This window comes from Bufo bufo, chromosome 1 (assembly GCF_905171765.1).
Source record: "Bufo bufo chromosome 1, aBufBuf1.1, whole genome shotgun sequence".
NCBI lineage: Eukaryota > Metazoa > Chordata > Amphibia > Anura > Bufonidae > Bufo > Bufo bufo.
The window spans coordinates 255,977,278-255,997,593 of NC_053389.1; the positions used below are offsets into that span (position 1 = coordinate 255,977,278).

A 20,316-nucleotide genomic window follows, 5' to 3' on the forward strand; every position below is an offset into this window, starting at 1 on the left:
TGGTTTCTATAGGTGGAGACACAAAACCAGGGGGCACCATCTATAGAGTGAGGTAGAGGTGTAACTTGATGTTCCTAGGCTGCTAAACTATCATCAATGATTTATAGCATTGGTCTCCTCACATGGAGCAGGTTCTGTGTCTTTCTCTTGTATTTTATTATTGGGAACCTCTTCGGAATCTACCTCATGTCTTCTCTACAAAAAAAAGAAAGTTGTATGTGCACTAAAGTTCATCTATATAAGATGGCAGTTATCAGGGGCGTAGCTAGAAGTGACTGGGCCCCACAGCAAATTTTTGTATGGATACCCCCCCTCCCCCCCAGGCCCGCTCACGGACCATATGTCTCGGAGGACATACAGTCGTGTTTATGGGCCCTTATAAATTTTTTGTTTGTTTGGTGTATGTGTGTATTGGGGAGGGAGGGGGGTGTTTAGTGTTTTTAGTATTTTTATATTTTAATATGTTTATCTTTATATAAAACATTGGGAAAGGGGGTGATTTGAACTTTCATCCCAATCTCTGCCAGCCTCCTGTCTATAGCTTGCAGTACATGGCAGCCTCCCCTTTTCTGGCCGCTGTTCTGCTGTGTTCTAGTGCTTATTATGGCACATATAAGTGCACACCCGATGCCAGCCCAGGACCATCCTGGCATCACGTGTGCATATATAAAAGTGCCAAAATAAGCAGTAGTAGATGGCAGAACAGCGAGCAGAGGGGGAGGCTGCTATGTATCGCATGCTTTATTACAGAAGGCTGGTGCAGGAAGTAGTGGGCAGAGGCTGGTCCCATCCTCTGCCCACTCCTTCTAATGCCAGCCTTCTGTACTGTAATATAGCAGAGATGCATATAATACAGGAGGCTGGGGTGGATGTGGCAGCTACATTGCCTGCAATCTGCTGTACCTGGCCTGCTTTCCTCTACTCTCGCAGTCTCACACAGAGTCCAGGACTCCACAGTCTCTTCTAGTCCACCCTGCCCTGCGTTCCCACTGCCCTTCCTCCTCCTCATGCCCAGAACTTGCCTGCAGGAAAGGGCGGGGGTGGCGCAGGTAAGAGCCAGAGGGGTGCAAGCAAGGGCCAGGGGGCACAGGCAGTGCGCACATACCTGAAATGCTGAGTGATGTGCGCTGCTTTTCTGCTCCTTGTGCCTGCTCCCTCCTTCTTTAGGTGAGGAACTTGGTAGGCAGGTTTAATTAGCATAGTACGCTGCGCCTGCCGGCTTGTACTTTTCTCTAGCTGGCGGCACGGTGCGCTATGCAGGCGCTGTCTGGCAGTGCCAGTAAGGAATCAATCTATGCGGGTGGGGTGGGCGGCCTTCTTTTAGTGAATGGATGATGGACAACAGGCCAGGCACGGGCCCCCAATATGACCGTCAATGCACAGTATGTGAAAGGATCGGGCCCATCCTGGAACTAAGACTGTATGTTAAGTTGTTTGAGACACAGCTTCTGGGCAGCCGGGCCCCTTGTCAGCCCGAGCCCCGAAGCAGCCGCTTCCCCCGCTTCCCCGATAGTTACGCCACTGGCAGTTATACTGCACATTCCCCTTGCACTGCACAATATATACTATGAGTAACTCTTAAAGCATGCTGGGAATTGTACTTTCACAACAGCTGGAGCGGTTGGTAATCGTTAATCTAGAGGAAGTATTACTGTGAAAATATAAAAAGACTGCATATTTGCTAGATGAGAACTACAGTAACATAAAAGGATATACTAGTTTACAAATATAATGCACATAAAAGCAAGTTTATAGGGCAAAATGTAGTACTGTGCAAGTCATGCGTACACAACCTGAATAAATAATAAAGGGGCTTTCCACATTCAGGATATTGATAATTTATACCTCAGGATAGACCATCAATATGAGATTGGCAAGTGTCCTGCTTCACCGATTGTCTGAAAGGACTAGATCACTCATGCGAGCGCTGTGACCTCTTCACATTGTTTACATGGGTCCATCTACCTGCACACGAGGGACGGATTGGCCATAGACCCTACAGGGAAATTTTCTGGTGGGCCGATGCTCAGGTGGCCACTGAAGCCCCCTTGATGGCCGCAGGCCAGGTACATAATAATCTGATACTCAATGGCCACAGGTACCCTCCTGAACTCAACTGTCATACAGTTGAATACTGTGGTTGGGGTGCAGTATTTTGTGCTGCCCTGGGGTATTTGGTTCTGCAGGGGTGGTTTTCTGTGCTACACCATGGTATTGCAGGCCCTGCCTACTTCTGTTGTCTCTGCCCATTTGATTTGTCTCATCTTCTGTCAATTTGGACCCACCTTCAACATGGGGTCATATTTAGGGTTTTTCCCAGGGCCACTTTAAGTTCCCAATCTGCCCCTGCTGCACACTGTCTGCTTAGTAGCACCAGTGCAGGGTATGTTCAGTGGGTTCCTAAGCATAGGCTGTGCCTGTAAAACCCACTTGAAGGAGTTGTTTTGCTTTAAAGGATATGGACACCTTTTGTATTTAACTCATTTTGTCATAAAAATTATTTTTTCAATTGCTCTTTATTAAAAATTGTCAACAGTTTTTCCGCTACAGCGTTCACTTTCACTACATCTATAGAATATTGCTCTCTACCTCATGCTAAATCCCCCAGGGAGCTGCTCTGACTGCTTAATCTACAGGTCTTATCTTTGGACTCCTGACTGCTCATAAACAAACATTATAGCTACAATCTTATAAATCCAATAAGAATATGGTTTAAATAAGTGTTTAGGAGCTGTCAGGAGTTCAGAGATAACGACTACAGATTTGGCTCTTAGAGCAGCTCCCTGACAGATTTAGTGTAAAGCAGAAAGAAATGTGGTAACAAAGTAGATGTAGTGAAAGTAAAAGCTGTTGAAAATGTTTATTAAAGACCAATTGAAAAAAAGAAGAATGTAGATATGAGTGTTTATGAGCTGTCAGGAGTTGAGCGAGAAAAGCTACAAACTGAGCAGATCCCTGAGGGATTTAGTGTGAGGCATAGGGCAATATTTTGTAGATTGAAAAAAATCTTTTTTAGCCCAAAATTATTGAAATACAGTATTAAAAATTCTCCCAAAAGGTGTCCACAACCATTAAACAATCCCTTTTTGTAAGTAGAGTCGCCGCCCTGATTTTCAGACAATCACTGATCAGCTGTAATCTGTGGAGGAACCTGGCTGCAAGCTTTAAATTCCCCTGCAGCACCCCCACAGGAAGAATGAAGTATTACACAGTGCCCATTGAAATCAGTATGCTGTCCATGTTACACAGGGAGATGCTCCTGAACTAGGGACCACTTCTATTATCCTCCGGGTAAGTATTTTCTACAGACTGCACGCACATTTAATTGCAGCCAGTCTCCGTAATTCATGACAGAGCTGAGCTATAATAAATCCAGAAGGAAATGCTCATCCAGAGCCCTCATATGAAGTTCATGTGTGGTCTGTGTGATTAATCTGTGAATGGGAGACAATAGTTTTCGGTTTGGCACACGCTATGGTTTTGTTCCTCCCTTTGCAGTGGAAATGAAGAAGGAAGGGAAAAAAAAAAAACCCTCTTGCTGACAAAGTCCTGGCCCCGGCTCTGCATTCACAGTCTAGCTCGTCTTCAAGTCTTTTATGCTGCAAACTAGAGCACTTGGACAAAGATCGAAAAAAAAAAAAAATCTGCACCTGTCAGTCAGGCTCTGCTATTGCCAGGGGCAGCTTGTCCCTTCATTAAGAAATTTGCAAAGCACAGGGACAATGAGTGAAAAAAAAAAACTAGTTGCCCAATAGGCAGGAGCCGTATTCATCCAATAGAGTAAGCTGAGGCCGGTTGCCACGGATATCGCCATCTGTTCCCTCCCCACTGGAATGTGGAGCCTGCTGGAGAAAAGCTGGGAAGCAATACAGTGTGGGTACGGAGACCTGCAGTGGGGAAAATCCTAGGACTGACCCAGAATAAGGACTAATCCAGGATTCCATGCAGGACGCGGTCACGTCATTTCTGGATTCCGGATACCCCCAGGTAAGGGATGAATGGGTCATTCCAAAAATGTCAGGCTTTCCAATATCCTATGGAGGGGGGGGGGGGGTCATGGTTCTAACTAGAAGATAATGCAGAGAATTACCAAATCCCTTTGTTGTCTATGACTTTCTGGTGGTCTACCTGGAGGCTGCACTAGGATGCAGGGGAGGACGGGAGGGGGGTTTCCATTGCAGCAATCTTCTATCTTCACGATCATGTGTGGTTTTGGTGCATTTTGCAGTCCCCATTCAGAACTTTCAGCAGTAGCTATGTATCTCCTCCCCATAGAGGGAGAACATCTCTGGCCTCTTGCCCTCAGGCCTTGGTCTTGTTTGTCCCTGATCTATAGTGTAGGAGATTTAGTTTTTTGGAGAACGAGTGCATGCTTGGCATATTTCTCCAGGGTACAGATCAGTGAGGGTAACAATTAAGTCCCTTGTTTCGATCTTATGTATTTCTAATGCAGTGAGATCTATAGCCCCTTGTTGGAAAGGCTGATACCCATGAAGGACCCCCTTCTTTACTCCACACTGTCTGGGGGGGCATGACGGATATGGATCGCCTGTTCACTTTGCCTTTTCTTTCTTTGATTTTCAGTTAAGTAGCGTTTACATCAAAATGGCCATATCTGCAATTAAAAGGGCATTTACCCCCAAAAATCCATCTTTCCATCTCTGTATGTTACAGGAAAAGCTGGGCAATCAGGCTGCAATTAAAGCTCTCAAAGGAGTTGTCACCCAGCTTTCCTGAGGTCCTGAAAGATAAGTCCAACAAGGTATCTAGTTATGCAGCAAGATAGAAGTTGGGAACGCATCACTAGACAGTTTTGTCGTTCAGGATTGTAGGAAAGCGATGTGTCAGCCAGGCCCTCTGGAAGCTGGCAGACATATAGATTGTCACCCATCTTTTCCAGAAACAGATAGGTGTAGAGTCATGTCTTTGTTCTATGTACCCTGCATGTTAATGTGATACTTGCAGCTTAAAGCTGTGTGTGCTATTTTTGTGGGTATTGCTTCACCAGTGTCTTGTGATATTTACACTATAAGGGGATGTGATACTGTCGTGTCAGTGAAGTTCAGCTGCTTAGACCAAGATCTGTGGGCGAGAGATGACGTTGGAGAGTGAGCACTGTAGCTGATGTTTGGAGAGTGAGCAATGTGAATAGGGCTCCACTTTTTACAAATATACAGCACACATCAGGTTTACATTCATCTATTCAATAAGGGGATTCTGGGTTGACAGAGGGGTCCATTTGAACAGTAAGTGTGTAATACTTAATTTCTCCTGCGGGGGCACTGCAGGAAAATTAAACACTTGCTGCTAGGAACTGGACACTTTGTGGTTATTGTATCGTAAGCCATTTCTACTACGGAGCTAGAATATTTTGAGTTAAAGGGGTTATCCAACCCCTATAATGCCCCCCCCCCCCCCCCCATCCCCCAATGCCCGGGCCCCTTGTGTACATTATACATACCCGATCCTTGGCACTCACGTTGCTCCTGATCCCCGCACAGCCTCTGCTGCCTCGTCACTCGCGATGCTAGGTAGGCCGGTCACCGTCGCGGCCTGCTATTGGCTGCTCCCCCCGTTGCAAGGATCAAAACATCAGCACCTGTGGCAGTGCGGGGATCAGGAGCGACGCAGGTGCTGGGGACCAGGTAAGTATAATGTATATGAGGGGCCCGGGCATTGGGAGTGTCTCTTATTTGGGATCTCCTTTGATTAGAGAGAGCAGAGAACAGCTCTTTCTTTCTGGAGGACACCACATGTCTGTGCATTACATAGACAGCCCATTTGATTTCAAAGTGTAATGCTTTCTCCCCTAGGGGCAAACCCTGGGCCTTTTGGGGACATCAGTAGTTGGGATGTCCTTGATGGTAAACAGTTGGCAGGGTACAAGGCGGGAGAGCGGGTGCAGGGCCAAATAATGGCAACAGTGCAATGATGGGGCAATAATCAGGCCAGCGTAGTGGTAACATCAGGGCCGGTGCAAGGATTTTTGCCGCCCTAGGCAAAGATCCATTTTGCCGCCCCCTCATGTCACTCACTCACTGACAGACACACACACACTGACAGACAGACACGCACTCAGACACTCACTGAATGACGTACACACATACACTCACTGACAGACACACATACACTCACTGACAGACACACATGCACTCACTGACAGACAGACACGCACTCACTGACAGACATACACCTACCCACTGAAACACACACACAGAAACTCACTGACAGACACTCACTGACACACATACACTCACAGACAGACACACACTCACTCACTGACAGACATACACCTACCCACTGAAACACACACACAGAAACTCACTGACAGACACTCACTCACTGGCAGACAAACACACATATAATCACTGACAAACACACAGACACTTACTGAACGACAGACATCCACACTCGCTGACATACACTCACTCACTGACATACACACACACAGACACTCAATGACAGACACACATACATTTACTGACAGAAAGACAGACATACATACACTCACTCACTGACATAAATACACAGTTAGAAACTCACTCAGTTAAACACTCACCTCCCTGGGGTCCAGTGTGGTGCAGCTCCTCAGTCCTCCAGCGCGCCGTTTAGTATGCCGGGTCCGGAATGACGTCATATTCCGGCATCACAGAGGGCGCACGAGGGAGGAGTGGGGAGCTGCTAGAACAGCCTCCCTTGCCGCCCGCCTCCTCTCCTCCGGTAATTTACTGGCAGAGCAGGCACCTGCCATCAGGGTAAGCAGATGCCTGCTCTGCCATATTTAAGAAGGACCTCCACCTCCTGGCCCCCCTGTAACGGCGCTGGGGGCGGCTCAAGACCCGCTCGCCCAGGGCTGCAGCCCCAGTCAGGGGGAGCCCAGCAGGCCGGCGCCCTAGGCGAACGCCTAGTTCGCCTATATGGTTGCACCGGCCCTGGGTAACATATCTAGTGTTCTTTACCGAAGTAGTTTAGGCAGTTCATTAAGACATTGGTAGCATTCAGTTCATTCTGTTCAGAGTACATAGACAAGGTTTCCAAGGGTGAACAGGAATAGCAAACTGCAAGATGGCTGACTCTGAGTCTGTTGAGAGGGGTGCACAGTTATTCATGATATGTGCTGCAGTTCCCACAGCGGGGTGCAGATCTTTTAACAGGTAGCTTATCCGTTGTAAAAGTGTGTTGGGCATCAAAGCAATTTACCCTTCCCACTAGCAGTAAGGCCTGTTGCCATAAATGAGTGAGTGCACTTTCTGTCTGTTCTTTGCCACCTGTCCTTCAAATTGGCCCTCAATAATCTGTATATTCTGTTCTACCTTCTAACTTTTCCTCAGCATGCAAGGATGGAGGCTTTTTGGAGTAGGGCTCACACTGCACATGCAACATGCATCTCCTCATTCTCTGGTTGCATGTTCTACACTCCTCAGCTCCTCCATCAGAGAAGACAGGTCCAGCCTTCCTCCTTCCGAGTAGGGCACAATAAACTAAATAGTGCTGCCATGTTCAGTTCTTGGAAAAACATTAAAGCACATAAAATGTATTAACCCAAAATAGCAAATGTTAGCACTTTACAGTGGTCGTCTGGGGCACTGCACAGGTTCCCTTTAAAGGGTCTGTTGACCTAGGAGTTCAGCTGCCTTATCAGTACTAGCACACATACTTCCTCGCTGCTGTGCTTGGACACAAATCGAAGGTGCTGCAGGCAAAGTTTCTTGAAGGGGTTGTCCGGGATTTCTTTTTAAATATCACCTATCTCCAGCGGAATTTGTAAAAAGATCTATACTTGCCTGCTCCTCGTCAGGTGGGCACTGTAAGTGCAGTGAAGACAGCCCAGATGCTACAAAGCTGGAATTGAGCATCGGGGAGCAGTTAAAAGTATGGATATTTTTAAGAATAGGCCATCAATGTATATTCCTGAAAAAGACAGTCCTTTTAAGAATAGGCCATCAATGTATATTCCTGTTTTTTGTACTTTTTGGATGATTACTATTACAGTCCACACAAGGCATAGAAATACTTATTGTCTAATATTATACAAAAGAACAGTGATGATGTCACATAACCCATAGCAACCAATCCAATATTGCCCTATACCCCCCTTCAAGGTAGGCATTCTCATTAAAGCCAGCATCTAACAGTTAGCTTCTGTCACACTTCACTGTTTAATAAATGCGCCCCAAAAATATTTCTGGGTAGTCACCGGGATCAGGAGGGATTACATTTCGGAATTACAGAGCATTCTGGCTTGTTCTCTATATCATGGGACATGTATGGGAACCTCCCTGCATTCTGAGTCACTGCATTGAAGCGCTTTAATTCAGCAGCTTGATGGTCGCTGGTTAATTGTTTCAGAATGTTCCTCGCAGCTGAAGTGTTCAGGGATCTCTTCTGATAGTCTGCTCATTCCCCCTCCTTGGAAAAAATCTGTTAAATAATTCATGGGAAGGGATGAAGTAAATTTTCTAGCACAGGCAATGAGGTTAGGTTAGGTTATTAGTATCAGGTCGGAGCAGGGGGGTGGGAGTACCCTCCATCGATCAATTATTTTCTCCTAGGGTTCCCCCTATCACCATAGTCAGCAGCAGGAGCTTAACTATAGGGGGGGGAGGGTGCCATCATGGTGACCCAATTACCAGGATCAGCAGCAAAGGTGGACAGGGGTGCAGAGGTAGCAACCTTCCCAATCCAAGGTGCTTCACAGGTCGCAAAAGCCCCTATGCCACATGAGAAGACTAGTATTATAAATATCACATGGTAGGTGGGGGGCTGTTACAGATTTGGGCCTAGAAGCTTAAAGAGGCTTTGCCATCCGAACATGTATGGCCTATCCAAAGAATATGCCATAAATGTCCCATAGATGTTGGTCCTACTTCTGGGACCCGTTCATATCTGAAGAAAGGGGTCTAGTCTTGTGCCACCATGAATGAAGAAGTGGCCACACGTCTGGCTCCCTCCATTCATCTTATATGAGACGTCTGAAAATAGCCAAACTTGCTAACTTTCCATTCATGAAGGTGTGAGATAAGGCCTCTTTCTTAAGGTGAGAGCTGCACCTATTGGAAATTTATCGGTATCCCATAAAGAGTCAACCCATAAAAATATAATTTGAATGCCCCAAAAAACAATATTTTTAGGACAGAAGCCATAGAATTAAATTATAACATTCTGGATTCCTAGGCTGCAGCTTCGGCATACATACAGTACCTGCATACATATAAGTCAATTGTAGCAATATACATGCTTATGCAGCAAACTCCCCCTAGTGGCGGCTTCCAGCAGCCTTTGCGGGAATCCTGTTCTGTTTAAAGTCCTGGAGATTTTGCCAATTTCATTTGATTACTGAACAACCAAGGAAGTAGGGAAGTATATTATAGGTTCAAGTTTTGAAAAGAAGAAAGAGGGACATTTTGTGCGGCGCAGATAGTGCGCCACAGCAAATTTTTTCATGATAAGCCTGTACAATATAATGTCCTCGATAGTGCCCCCCATTGAAAATAAAGCCACATAGTGGCCTCCAGAATAAATTATGTTCCCTATAATGGTCCCCAGCATTCATAATGTCTTCCATAGTGCCCCATGTTTTTTTTTTTTTTTTTTACTGCCGACAAAGAAAAGTGCGGGGACACTCCCTCCTCGCTGGAGGCAGCAGGACCTGACACTAAGAGCGTCATCACGCTGGGAGCACAGGTCCTGCTGCATCCAGCCTCCAAAAGCCCTGAAATGCCAGCTTTAACAGCTGTTAGACGGGTGCACTCCTGTCTAAAAGAATGTTAAAACTGTCCCATTGATTTCACAGCCCAAAATACGGCATGTCCTACTTTCTGACAGCCGCTATTCTTTGGCCGTTAAAGGAACATCCATATGACCACCCCCATAGACTTTAATTGGTTATAAAAATTACCGTGTGACGACTGTTACTTAAAATGTCCTCACTTTGCATACATGTGCATATAGGCTAAATAGCATTGCTCCCCTCCTTTCAGCCCCTCCAACATACAGTCCCATGTAAATAACATCAGACCCTCCCTCAGCTTCCTCCAATGTACAGCAGTCCTATGTAAATTACATCACTTCCTCTCTCCAGCTCCCTCCAACATACATTCCCATGTAAATAACATCACTCCCTCCCTCCAATATACAGTCCAATGTTAAACCATCGCTCACTTCAAACCTACAGTGCTACGTAAATAATATCACTCACTCCAAGCAGGGAGGGAGTGCAAGAGAACTACAACTCCCAGCATATCCCAGGCTCTCAGCCTCTTATGTTGAATCAGTAGCAGGACCTTCTCTCCACTGCTATGTTTCATCTCTTCATGCACTGATCCCAAGGCAGTGACACCATTGCAGGTCCTTCAACTGCTGATCTCTGCCTGCTGACGTCATCACAGGTCCTTCAGCGACTGCAGACAGAAGAGGACACTGAAACAACAAGTCCTCCTCAGAGCGCCTATGGACAGTTGAGAGCAGGAAATACCTAAGCCGTGTCGGGATCACAGGACAGCCACCTAAGCCCGGGACTGTCCAACCAGATTTGGGATGTATGCAGTCACCCTCCTGACTAGGGCTATCTGATGCCCTAAAATATACTTTAAGGCTGAAAAATGTATGAAAGTTGGTTTGAGTGCTCTTTGTTGCTGACAGGGTAACTCCTTTCTCATAACTGTTGATGCTGACATGACAAAGTACTGTACATAGTAGATTATTAATCATATTAATAACATTGCAGTCATGTGGTTAAACTGGCATTTTTCTTCCTGACCATCTTCTGTTTTGAGTGAGCTCTGCACTACTGGGCTGTTCAATAAAAAAAAAAAGGCATTGATCAAAAAGTTATTCTACTGTGAAATGACTGAAGAGTGTCATCAAAGGGGTATTCCAGGTATTCCAGCTTTTTGATATTGATGACCTATCCTCCACATACATCATTAATATCAGATTGTGGGAGTCCGACGCCCAGCACCCCCATGATCAGCTGTTTCAGGCAGGCACCAGAAACTAAACAGCGAATGAGAGCTGAGCTGTAGTAAGCTGGAACAGCTACTACACAGTGGACAGCTTCTGCTTCCGGCTCTGTCCATTGTTTAGCTTCCGATGACAGCTGATAATGGGGATGCTGGGTGTCGGACCCCCACAAATCTGCGATTGATACCCTATCTGAAGGATAGGCCATCAATACCACTTAAAGTAGAAAACCAATTCTGCTCTGTCCTAGGTGAAGGCAGCTATGTTAGTTTTCCTCTAGAGGCCCTGGGGAGGGTGAGATTAATGTACACTATGTACTGTGTAGTTTCTATAACACTGCCGCATACACATCAATATAGCTCTTATAATACTGCCCCTAGGTACAAGAATATAACTACTATAATACTGTCCCCATGTACAAAAATATAACTACTATAATACTGTCCCTATGTACAAGAATGTAACCACTGTTATATTGCCCCTATGTACAAAAATATAACAACCATTATACTGCCTCCACGCACAAGAATAAAACTACTATAATACTGTTTCTATGTAAAAGAATATAACTACTATAATACTGATCCCTATGTTCAAGAACATAACTACTATAATACTGCTTCCTAAGTACAAGAATTTACAATAATACTGCTTTCTATGTAAAAGAATATAACTACTATATTACTGCCCTACATACAAGAATATGACTACTATAATACTTCATCTGTGTACAAGAAATAATTACTATAATACTGCCCCCTATGTACAGGAATATAACTACTATAATACTGCCCCTTTGTACACGAATAAACTATAATATTACATGCTATATATTAGAATATAACTACTATAAAACTGTCTCTTATGTACAAGAATATAACTACTATAATACTGACCCTATGTACAAGAATATAACTACTATAATACTGCCTCCTATGTACAAGAATATAACTACTATAATACTGCCTCCTACGCGTAAGACTATAACTACTATTGTACTGCCCCTATGTACAAGACTATAACTACTATACAGACTCAAACATATCTTTGAATAGGAAATTTGTCTCCATATTTGAAATTACTTACCTTCCCTAGCTAGAAACCTTTCTCTTGAGATTTTGTTTTAGATATCTTTTGGTATATTTGAAGGTCAGACAGAGCTCAGGGGTAGAACTGGCCTAATGCAGACATTGATGAAGAAAATAGTATTTGTAGACCATAATCAGGGCAGAAAGACTTTTGTGGTGTACTGAAGGGTGACTAATGGCACCAGACAGGTCAGCTATATGGAACGTCTAACTTACAGCAGGCCCAAAAACTGCTGCATTATGGATATAAAAGAAAACAATTTTTTTTTTATACAAAGGCCCCATACTGTGAAGAATAGCTCATTATGTTTGGTAGCCTCATTTCTGATTTAGTTTTTCCATTGGCAAAAGGAATCTTTGACATGGACACTCATTTTAACTGTTATAGTTTGGCAGTTTTATGGCATCTATTATTGTAGTATTTATACTGGACACCTCCATAATAGGGCGACATTGATATTTTTAACATTAGTTACAGATCTGAGATAATGTTTGTCTTGTGGATGTTGATTTTATTTAACAGCCCACAATTCCTACATCTGGCACATGTTCTAGCACCCATCATCCCATTAGGAGTTCTGTGTATGGAACTGCTGGTGAGGCATTATCAATATACACCATGTATTGCTGATCCATATTATGCATTTAGTTTTATTGTCAGTTGTTCACCACTATTGCATGTGCGGTTTTGACACTTTGTACAGCCAGGATTATACTACAAGACTAGGACTCCATAATTGTGTTTATATTCATAAATCTAGAAACACTTGTAGTCACTCCTATATCAGTACAGATCTCTATGGACATCAATATAACTGCCATCATACTGCAATATAAGTACAAGAGCATAACTGATATAATACGGTGCCCTATGTACAAGAATATAGTTATTATACGACTATACCTACTATATAATACTGTCCCCTATGTAGTAGAATATACACAGTAACTACTATAATACTTCACCCTATGTAAAAGAATATAACTACTATAATACTTCGCCCTATGTAAAAGAATATAACTACTATAATACTTCACCCTATGTAAAAGAATATAACTACTATAACACTGCCTCCCATATGCAAGAATATAACTACTATAATACTTCACCCTATGTAAAAGAATATAACTACTATAATACTTCACCCTATGTAAAAGAATATAACTACTATAACACTGCCTCCTATATGCAAGAATATAACTACTATAATACTGCCTCCTATGTACAAGAATATAACTCCTATAATACTGAAAGTGAAGAAGGGCTCAAGCATCCAAATTTCCGAGTCTTTATTAGCAAATCAAAATCCAGTACAGGAAACATGTACAGTTGACACTTTTCGGCTAACACAGGTAGCCTTGACGGTACATGGTGAACAAGTGAGTATTAAAAGGAGCCAAGAACCAATCACGGCTCTCTAAAATAACACATGACTGAATAAAAATGGAATAAATAGGGAACAGCCTAGTAGTGTGGAATCGGATCAGATTTCCAATTCAGACCAAGGGGGGAGCATGTCCATAACAGAAACAACCAGAAAGTTTCTCTAATAATGACCTCCCTTAGGTGGTCGGCAAACCAGAAATACGCCTATATTAGGCATTATTTCTGGCGCAGATTGTGGTGCAAAGGTCCTTTGCGCCACAATCTGCGTTTTTCCCCCTCATGCCAGGTTTAAAATTGTGGTGTGGGTGGGGAAGGGTACAGGCCAGCAGGCCTATCTCATATACCATTTTGTACAGCTGGTTTAGGTCTAAATGTAAGACCGCAAGGAAGCTGTCCGGCAAATCTTATTTACAATGATAATGTGATAATCACCTATTGTGAATGGAGGATCCTGTCTTATCTGTACACCGAGGTGATATCATTACAGGCAGGATTAGAATGAGTTAACTGCAGTAAAGTGATGTGGGCAAACCAAGAAGTGGCAGCTATTATTAGACTTAGTGGCCAGTGCGAAAACTGCAGGGTTTTTGGTTTTAGTCACATGTGACATGTGTCTGGAGCACCGCGGTCTCCTCAAACAGCTGATCGGCAGTGGTGCCAGGAGTCGGAACCTTGCCAGTCTCATATTGATGGGCAGCACGGTGGCTCGCACTGGTTAGCACTGTTGCCTTGCAGCGCTGGGTTCCTGGGTTCAAATCAGACCAAGGACACCATCTGCATGGAGTTTGTATGTCCTCCCCGTGTTTGTGTGGGTTTCCTCCGGGTACTCCGGTTTCCTCCCACACTCCAAAGACATACTGATAGGGACCTTAGATTGTGAGCCCTATTAGGGACAGCGTAAACCAAAGCCGTGTTTGGTTTCCCACTTTAAAAATCACCGAATTTATTAAACAAAGTCACACGCGACTTTGAGAATAACTAACTTGGGCTCATCAGATACTCATTCTAATACTGTACTGAGACGGATCTCTGTACTTAGGGTCCATTCACATGTCCGTAATTTGGGTCCGCATTCGTTCCGCAATTTGCGGACCCATTCACTTTCAATGGGGCTGGAACAGATGCAAATCCACATTTCCTGGATCCGCATTCCCATTTTCGGGATCCGCATCCGTTTTTTCGCTCACCTCTAGTCCTGACCGTAACCCTATAAAGAAGCTGTGTCATAACCTGAGGAGGACTGTGCACACCAGAAATATTGAGGAACGCAAACACATTTGCAGAGATAAGGACGTGAACAATACAAATGTTTGTGTGCTATTAGTTTAGTTAGGCTGCGCTTTTTTATAATTGTGAGCTGAATAACAGACCACATGTTATACATTTTTACTTTTTTTTCTTCATTACTTCATTTTAATTTGAAAGGGTTCACTTACATTTTCTTGCAGCCTTACCTTCTATGTACAGGAATATAGCTTCTATAATACTACCCACTATGTGGAGGAATATAGTCACTATACTGTTGCTCCCAATGGACATAAGTTACACAGTTATGAAGGATTAAGACCGCTTTGAATGCAAATTCTCATGTTAACATTTGCATTGAAGGAGGAGGGGGGGGTTCCATTTTCAGAAATGATTTACAAAATGATGACAAAAATCCATTGCTGAAGCTGAGACCGCCAAAAGAGTAATGGGGAGGGGGGTCATTCTATAGATCAACAGAAAATGTAAATGTAAAATGTAAAATTCAACACAAACAATAAAAAATGTTTATCTTGGAAAAAGTAAGGTTACTTCTCCCAGCATCTTCTGATGACCTGACTTGACCCTTTAAACAAACATGGACGATATTTTCAGAAAATAAATTAAAGGGTTGCCCAGCCTTCAAAGAAAAGAAAACTTTCTTATTAAAGGTGGCGTCCGCTGCTCAAAATGGCGCCATTCCCAAGCGGCAGACACTGCATTTACTACCACTGATTGAGCAGCTCTACTAAAGCAATTGAAATTGGAATTTATGAAGGAAAATGAGCAAAGTACGACAAATTCCGGACAGGCACGTGACCGCTGCTGGCCAAACAATGTCCTCAGCAGTCATGTGTGCATGAACGGCACGTGACCCCTGAGGTTTGTGGTTCCAGGACTCCCCCTTTTTAACCTCACCCACTCCCTGCGACAAGTACAGGTGGGGAGTGAGCGGGAGGTTGGCTCTTCTGCACTGAAACGCAATCAAAGAGGCCTGATGCTATACTATGGCAGCTGTGTAGGCCCAGCCAAGGCCCTGACTTCTAGATCACGGCCCTAGTCATCTAAAAGCACAAAAACAAATGACATTAAAGGGATCATCCAGGATTTTGTTATTGATGGCTTAAAGGGTTATTATGGTCATATTAAGTTATCTTCTATCCAATCCCTGCTGTTCCAGCACGGCAGATATGACATTCCGGAGTACCCCGCATAATCACTACAGCCAACCACTGGCCTGAATTTTCAGAACTCCCACAACAGTGAATGGAGGGTGGCTGTGCTTGCACAGTGTGCTCTCCTTCACCTCAGAAGGTGCGTTCTAGAGATGAGAGCTGGTCTCAGAGGTGGGACCTGCACCTACCTGACATTAATGCCATATTCTAGTTATATGAGATTATCAGATAGGAATACCCCTTTAATACATTTTATTTACATCAAAATGTGCCATTGAAGGGTTTCTGCCACCACACTTTTCACTATTAAACAGGCTGACATTATACATGTGCAAATGTCACCTGAATTTAACTCTGCTATTCTTTTTTTTCAGTGTATTTCTGTTTTTGTGCAATTCTAACTTTTATTATATGCTAATTAGCATCTAGGAGCAGGAAGGGGGGGCGTTGCACCTGCTCCTAGAGGCTCCGTTCGCCCACCTCTTTCCACTCCCTTCTACTTTTGATTGACAGGGCCAGGCCAGCGCTGGTCTCCTCCTGCCGGCCCTGTTTGCCGAGGAAATCTCACGCTTGCACCATCCCGTTCAGTATTCGGCGCAGGCGCAGTGAGGAAAGGACGCTCGCCGGCTACCGGCTTCTTCACTGCGCCTGCGCCGAATACGCAGCAGTGAGGTGAGCGTCCTTCCCTCACTGCACCCATCAGAGCCAGTGAGGTCACAAGCAACTATGCTAGGTAGAAGCCTCTGTCTAGCAGTGAAAAAAATATAAACAAAAAAGCTCTTACCCTGAGTGATCCATCGCAGGGAAAGGGAGAGCATCGGAGCATGAAATTCTCCAATGCTCATATCAGAAGGGCTGCCTAGGTGAAAATGGGGATATGTCAGGGTTCAGTTCTGAACCCGAACAACCCTTAAAGTTTTTGGTGCCAGCGGCAGCCGAAAAGAGCTGCTCTGTGGGGATGTCGGCTGTTGGACCCACACCAATCTTATATTGATGACCTATCGTTTTAATCTGTTAAAATTCTACTTGTAGATTTTTCTTTGTTTTCTTAACATGATTAAGGGGGCAGCCATTTTGCCTGAGATTATGTTAACAGCATTTAGAGATGTGCTTTACAGCTGCCATATGGACCACAGAAATCTGGTATCTGGAGATACCCACCCAATGAAGACCCAGTTTTATAGGTAATTCTTTTCATACATTTCAACACCAAATCTGAACCAAAATCTGCATGTGTAAATTGTGGATTTTGGCATGAATTTTGATTCAGGTTTGCCCCGGATCTTTTATATTTGTCACGGCGCGGTGTGGGTGGTAAACTCCACATCGAACACAGGAGGGACGGGAAGAGGTACTAGGCTTGGAAACTAGGGAACGGGGAAAGGTCACCTCCTAGTGAATCCCTAAACTAAGCCCTGACTTCTATCAGTATGAACAGACCTCGATGGTAGGAATGTTCATATGCAGGAACCTAGAGCCCAATCTGACCCTAAAGGGCCCTGGAAATAGTGTCAGGACAAGAGACGACCTGTTCCTTCCCAGCTGAAGGAACAGAAGACTCCCTCAGGACCGACTTTATCCGGATGAGCTCTGTGAAAGGATTTCACCAGACGACTAGCATTAATGTCGGCCACTGGAACCCACATCCTTTCCTCTCGTCCGTAACCCTTCCAGTGAACGAGATACTGGAGGGATCCACTATCCTGGCAATCTGAAATTCCAGATTACCGTCAACCATGACAGGAGCGGGAGACAAGGAGGACTGTGCAACTGGTTCGACATATGTCTTCAACAATGACTTATGGAACACATTATGAATCTTCAAAGCCTGAGGAAGTTCAAGACGAAAGGCTACCGAGTTAATAATGGCAGTGATCTTGTATGGACCAATAAACCTTGGACCCAACTTCCAAGAAGGTACTTTCAACTTAATGTTTCTTGTGGACAGCCACACGGAATCACCCACTCTCAGGTCCGGACCATTCATACGTCTCTTGTCAGCCATACATTTATACTTGTTGCCCATTTTTTTTAGATTATTTTGAATTCTCCACCAAATAGATGACAAAGAAGAGGAAAATCGTTCCTCTTCAGGTATACCAGAAGTCTCAGTACCAGAAAATGTACCAAATTGCGGGTGGAACCCATATGCCCCAAAAAACGGCGACTTTGCAGTTGACTCCTGTGTACGTTTATTTATGGCAAACTCTGCTAAAGACAAAAATGAAGACCACTCCTCCTGGTTCTTCGAAATAAAACATCTCAAATAAGTCTCCAAATTCTGATTAGTGCGTTCAGTCTGTCCGTTTGACTGAGGATGAAAGGCCGAAGAGAAGTACAATTGTACCCCCAGACGAGTACAGAACGCCTTCCAGAATTTGGAAACAAACTGAGTCCCTCTGTCAGACACCACATCAGAAGGAATACCATGTAATTTCACAATGTTATCGACAAACACTTGTGCAAGAGTTTTAGCAATAGGTAGACCTGGCAATGCTATAAAGTGCACCATCTTACTAAAGAGATCAACAGTTTTCCCTGAAGAATTAGCTAAATCTGTGATAAAATCCATGGATAAATGAGTCCATGGTCGGGATGGGATGGGCAACGTAAGCAAAGATCCGGAAGGCAGAGTATGTGTCACCTTAGCACGTGCACAAGTACTACAAACAGACATAGCTTAGTCCTCAACACACTTACACAACCCCGGCCACCTGGATCTGCAAGAGATGACATCGACAGTGGATCTGCTCCCAGGATGTCTTGTGAGAACCGTACAGTGATGTCCCTCGAACACCTTGTAATGTAATTCAGAAGGAACAAACAACTTCCCCGGAGGACAAGAATCCGGTGCATCTCCCTGGGCCTCCAATACCTCTGCCTCAAGGTTGGGATATAGGGCGGATATAACGGGCGGATATAACGGACCTTCTCTGGATCCACACGAAAACCTGAAGAGGAGAGTAGGTAACCTAGGAATTGCACTTCCTGAACTGCAAATACACACTTCTCCACCTTAGCATACAATTTATTCTCTCTTAGGATCTGTAACACCTGTCTCACATGATCCTGATGAGTCTCCATATCTGGAGAATAAATTTGTATGTCATATAGATACACAACAACAAACTTCCCCACCAGACGATGAAAGATATTATTAACAAAATGCTGGAAAACCGCAGGATCATTAGTTAACCCAAACGGCATGACCAGACTCTCAAAATGCCCTCTGGGGTATTAAATGCTGTCTTCCATTCATGCCCTTCCTTGATCCTGACCAGATTATATGGCCCTCTGAGGTCCAACTTGGAGAAAACCTTGGCACCAACAATCTGGTTAAACAAGTCAGGAATCAAAGGAACGGGGTACGGATCATGGACCGTAATCCAATTGAGCTCACGGAAGTCCAGACATGGCCTAAGAGTTCCGTCTTTCTTCTTTACAAAGAAAAACCCTGCTGCCACTGGGGACTTGGAAGGTCTAATATGTCCCTTAGTCAAACTTTCAGCAATATACTCTCGCATGGCCGCTCTTTCGGGTTCAGAAAGGTTATATAACCTAGATTTGGGCAACTTTCCGGGAATAAGATTGATAGGACAATCATATTCCCGGTGTGGGGTTAAACCCTGGCAACCACTCTCAGAAAATACATCAGAAAAATCGGAAATGAAAGAAGGAACCACTTTATTGGTCAAGACAGAAAGAGATGTGTTAAGGCTACTTTCACACTAGCATTGTTGGATTCCGGCAGGCAGTTCCGTTGCCGAAACTGCCTGCCGGATCCGGAAATCCGTATGCAAACTGATAGCATTTGTTTCCAGATCCGGATCCGTCTGACAAATGCATTGCAATACCAGATCTGTCTCTCCGGTGTCATCTGGAAAAACAGATCCGGTATTTATCTTTTCACAGATTTAAAGGTCTGTGCATGCGCAGACCGGGAAACCGGGTCCGTTTTTCCGGAACACTTGGTACCGGATCTGGCATTAATATATTTCAATGGAAATTAATGCCGGCAATCCGGCAAGTGTTCCTGAATTTTGGCCGGAGAAAACACCATAGCATTATTTAGAATTCAGAATTATCTGGGTGAAAAGAGGTAAAGGGGTTGTCTGGTCATGACCACCACTGACCATATGGACATCATAGAGGTCCATTGCTTAGGACTTCCTATTTCACAAGTCACTGTGGAGAGACGCTAACAAGCGGTGGCGTGTCAAATGTCGATCAAATTATTCATGTTAGTTCTCACTTACTAGAACACTTAGGGCTCATGCACACAAACGTGTGTCGGCTGGGCACTGTACATCTCCTGTATAACGTTTGTGCATCCTAAATATCTGTGACATTCAGTGTAATTTATTTGCGCATACACTTACAAAACCTGCGCTACTGTAATTGTGACATACTTGCAAGCATATATACCATTTAATATGCTCAAGGCGAGCAGTAAGGGATG

At 44.2% G+C, this 20,316-nt stretch overlaps 1 protein-coding gene across 4 annotated transcripts in view; it reads left to right on the forward strand.

Moving 5' to 3' along the window:
* The window catches only part of FGD4 (FYVE, RhoGEF and PH domain containing 4), a 134,348-nt gene that overhangs the window by 45,038 nt on the left and 68,994 nt on the right, over window positions 1-20,316 (forward strand). The window contains exon 1 of one of the 4 annotated variants that reach the window (XM_040439031.1): window positions 3,581-3,987. The exons of the other annotated variants lie outside the window; for them this stretch is intronic. The gene's annotated coding sequence lies outside the window, so the exon portion shown is untranslated. Of the gene's footprint in view, window positions 1-3,580; window positions 3,988-20,316 lie in introns of those variants that run through there. 4 annotated transcript variants of the gene reach the window in all.